Below are 4,678 nucleotides of genomic sequence, written 5' to 3'. Positions count from 1 at the left end.
ATAGTCAATGCTGACAAAAATTTAGTAAGTCTGTTTACACGTATTTAAAAAAAAATTTCATGTCAAACTGGGTATTCATACAAATGTAAAGTTTAGTTTTTTTCTCCCTGTTAAAATAATGCAGATTGTTAGTTTACTCTTAACGTAAAAATTTTAAAAGCTTTTCTTTTCTCTGTCAAGAAAACAAAGATTTTACATCAGAACAATATCCTTGTTAATGATTATGCTGGCCATACCATCCTTTATTTCAAAAAAGAAGGCTTTGCACTTAAAAGATAAATATATTGTTACAGCCCTTTCTGCCTCGCTGCCACCATGGTGCCCATGTAAAAGCTTGTGGCAAAAGGGGGCAAAAACAAACAAACAAACAAACAAACAAAAGAAGCAGGTTCTGAAGTTCACCACCACTGCACCCACCCTGTAGAAGATGGAACCACACGTGCTGCCAATTTTGAGCGGTTGCTTCAAGAAAGAATGAAAATGAATGGAAAAGCTGGTGATCTCAATGGAGGGGTCGCAACCACTGAAAGGAGCAAAAGAAAGATTACTGCAACCTCAGGGATGCCTTTTTCCAAAAGGTATTTGAAATATCTCACCAAAAAAAAAAAATCTCTGTAATTGGTTGTGTGTAGTTGCTAATAGCAAAGAAAGCCATGACTCATGCTAATTCTAGATCAACCAGGATTAAGAGGAGGAGGAACCAAGGATTGAAAGTTGCTTTTCCTGGAATGTTTTATATAAATCCTTGAATTAAAACTTGGGAGCAAAAAAAAAAAACTGTTACAAATAATTTATTCTTTCACCTTGTAAAATTGAGGTGCTAAAATAGTTTAGCATATTGCATAGGAAGTGTTTAGGAAGTATTGTAGTGGTGAAAGGGGATTTTCTATCCTGTTGCTAGCTATATTTGTAAGGGTAAAATGTTATTCATATTTTTAGAGATTGTATAAAAATTTGACAGTGTTCTCACTCTTCGTGTTATATCCTGATACCAAATGTATGACGTTAGAGAATGGTATACTGTTGTTAGACATGCTTTTAGTTACTCTTATAAAAAGGGTCCAGATCATGGAAACAGCCAAATTTACCTGTCAGTCACACTGCTTTGCTCTAATGCTTCTCTGAAACTACATGTGGTCAGCTATAAGTCATAGCTGTATTTGCAACAAGGAGAAACTTTAAAAGAGAGGCAGGGGGCGGGCAACGGTGGCTCAGTGGCCTGCCACACTGGAGACCTGGGTTTGAGTCCTGGAGCCTGCCCCATGCAAAACAACACCAACCTCATACTCTTTCATGCAAAAAAAAAAAAGGGCAATGCGAGCATGCCTCAGTGGCAGCATTCTCACCTGCCATGCCAGTGACCTGGGTTCGATTCCCGGTGCCTGCCTGCTCATGCAAAAAAAAAAAAGAGAGAGAGAGAGGCAGGACAAATATATCAGTTATATTTTATCTGTTAATTAACATAACTCTGGAAATTTGTAAAGGTGAAACAGGACAAGACCTCTGTTATGGTTTGTTGATACAAGACAACTCCAAAATGTTTTTACTTCTGAAAGTAGCTTCATTTTAAAATGCTTATAAGAAAATTAGGGCTTAGATTGTAAACTCTTACAGCAGTCACATTTACTCTTGAGCTTTTAACTGTTATTTCTAAATTCTGAAATGCTTTGCTCTTTGTATAACCCAGTAGTTCCCTGGAACTTTAAGTCTCTGTGTGACATCTAAGACTCAGAGTTAATTCTCCAACTCTGAAAGTCAATACTACTCCATAAACCAACTGTTAAAAAACTGAAAAAGAGATCAGACTCCAATTGAAGATGTAACTGAAACTGACCTGGCTAAAACTAAGGTAAATCAAAGTACAGGGTTAAAAAATAACATCACTTCTGTTGACTCTTAAGCGCCCCTAGGGCTTGAACTGAGGCTCTATAAAAGTTTCATGCACTAAGTTTGCTTTCCTGGAACCTATAATTCCCGGAGGATTCCTAGGTCAGATAAATCCTGAAACCCAGAGGCACTAGCCTCTCCAAGATTATCAATTAATTACATCCCCCCATTCTTTAGTGTTGACACCCCTTCTCAACATGAAAAAGTCAGAACCGACATTGCCCAAAGATCCCTATAGATTGAGAGAAGGTTCAAAGGAGAAGGAGGAGGTGTAACGGAGAAAATAGGATGCAATAAGTGAGTATGGCTGCTGCTTTACTATATTACAATTCCTTCTAGCCTCCAGGGTTTTGTAGCAGCTAGAAGGAAAAAAATCTGAGATGGTGGAATAGTTGTCCATGACAAATTCTGGAATCTGTTCTGTAACTACTTGTTGAAATGTGCTTTGAAAATTATTGCTTTTTTCTCTTTCCTTTGTATATACGCTTTATTTCACAATTTTAAAAAAGTTTCTAAAAAATGTTAAAAATAACAAAATTAGGGTGCACGGGTGGTTTAGTGGTAGAACCTTCCATGAGGGAGACCCGGGTTCGATTCCCGGACCATGTACCTACAAAAAAAAAAAAAAATTCATTAAAAAAAGATGGCCAGGTTTTAGGATAATGGCCTCAGGTGATGTAATTAGAGGTGATTTAATTATTGAGCATGTGCAAATCGATGACATGCTTAGTCACAGAAGGGATGTAAGAAAATGGTGGCATTGATAGGATGATGGGCGTGATTTGGGGTACTATGATGAGGTACAGGTGACTTAAAGGTTAAAGTCTCAGCTACTGCGCATGTGGGGCAGCTCCATCTCGGTTAGATCAAGTTGTCAAGATAATTTTGGACTTGGGCTGGTTTAGTTCCCAGCCGACCCAAGACCCTTTATTAATAAACATTAGGGGGCTGTCTCTAGTGATCACAAGACTTTAAAGTGGAAAAACTAGATAAATGGGTACAAGTGAAGGTCAGTCACCAAGTTTTTACCATCACAAGGGCACAAGGTAAAGGCTATACAACCATGATCACAGATCAAGGCAGCTGGATTGCCCTTCAAAGATTTCAGGTATTTCCCTCTGTCTACTCGAATATACCAGAACGTGAAAAGAAATATCGCTATTGTAATTCAGCAGTCAAAATCATCCCTTAAATACTAACCATCTCTTTTTTTTTTCTGTTGCCTCCTCTCCATTCTTTTTTTTTAATTTTTTAATTTTATTTTTTTAAATACCAAAAAAACACTAAGCAAATGCAAACATTCCTATTTTGATCATTCCATTCTACATATATAATCAGTAATTCACAATATCATCACATAGTTTCATATTCATCATCATGATCATTTCTTGGAACATTTGCATCTATTCAGAAAAAAAAAATAAAACAAAAACAGAAAAAAAAGTATACATACTATACCCCTTACCCCTCCCTTTCATTGATCACTAGCATTTCAAACCAAATTCATCTTAACGTTTGTTCCCCCTATTATTTACTTTTATTCCATATGTTCTACTCGTCTGTTGACAAGGTAGATAAAAGGAGCATCAGACACAAGGTTTGCACAATCACACAGTCACATTGTGAAAGCTATATCATTATACAGTCATCTTCAAGAAACATGGCTACTGGAACGCAGCTCTACATTTTCACCTTAACTAAAAAGGTGATATCTATTTAATGCATAAGAATAACCTCCAGGATAACCTCTCGACTCTGTTTGGAATCTCTCAGCCATTGACACTTAGTTTCATTTCACTCTTCCCCCTTTGGTCGAGAAGGTTCTCTCAATCCCTTGATGTTAATTCTCAGCTCATTCTAGGGTTTTTCTCAGTCCCTTGATGCTGAGTCTCAGCTCATTCCAGAATCTCTGTCCCACGTTGCCAGAAGTTCCACACCCCTGGGAGTCATGTCCCATGTAGAAGGGGGAGGGCGGAGAGTTTGGTTGTTGTGTTGGCTGGAGAGAGAGACCACATCTGAGCAACAAAAGAGGTTCTCTTGGGGGTGACTCTTAGGCCTAATAGGCTTAGCCTGTCCTTTGTGGGCTAACCATCTTTTAATGCTATAAAACTATCAGAATTACTGCCATTCGGGGAGAAAGATTTGGGGGCCCATAGACCATCTGATCTTCTGCTTTGCGCCTAGCAATAAAATTTTTCTCTCTTTGAAACCCCACTGTCTCAGGATTTGGTTATTTGAGCACAATGAACAAAACAATCTAGTGCCCTTTGTCCAGTAACACTGTTGCTGCCACCCCTTGCAGTCCCTTGCCACGGGCCCAGGGGTCGCAGGAGCTGACAGGCCAAGCAACCCCATCCCAGATCAGCCTGCACACTTCCCCAAGGACCCTCACCTCCCTCCTCACCCACCTCATCACCCTCACACTCCCGGTTGTAGCTGGGAAGGCAGCAGAAGATGCAGTAGAAGGAGCACTGAGCCAGGTCAAGATGAGCAGCCAGACAAAGAGCCAGAAGCCTGAGGCCCTGCTGGGAGCAGCGAGCCCAGAAAACGGGGCTTAGGAAGCGTCCGGCATCCTGCAGGACCTGGGCACGGGGGATGGGGTCAGACAGAGGGCACCACCCTCTAACATAGCTGTGAACTCCTGCTCTCTGAGCCTCAGTTTCCCCATCTGCCTCGGAGTATGGCAGAAAGTAAATGAGAACACTTGGGGGACAGATCCAACCAGCCATTGGGGCACTCGGGCAGGGACTCCTCACCTCTTCTGCCCCTTTCCCAGTTTATCTGCTCCTGG

At 40.4% G+C, this 4,678-nt stretch overlaps 1 pseudogene; it reads left to right on the top strand.

Annotated features, from left to right (window-relative positions):
- Window positions 1–315: 315 nt before the first annotated feature.
- LOC143645507 (large ribosomal subunit protein eL22 pseudogene) lies at window positions 316–4,445 on the top strand (annotated as a pseudogene).
- The last annotated feature ends 233 nt before the right edge of the window (window positions 4,446–4,678 follow it).

This window comes from Tamandua tetradactyla, chromosome 9, assembly GCF_023851605.1.
Source record: "Tamandua tetradactyla isolate mTamTet1 chromosome 9, mTamTet1.pri, whole genome shotgun sequence".
NCBI lineage: Eukaryota > Metazoa > Chordata > Mammalia > Pilosa > Myrmecophagidae > Tamandua > Tamandua tetradactyla.
The sequence above is the reverse complement of the archived record's forward strand: the minus strand, read 5'-3'. Positions and strand labels throughout refer to the sequence as shown.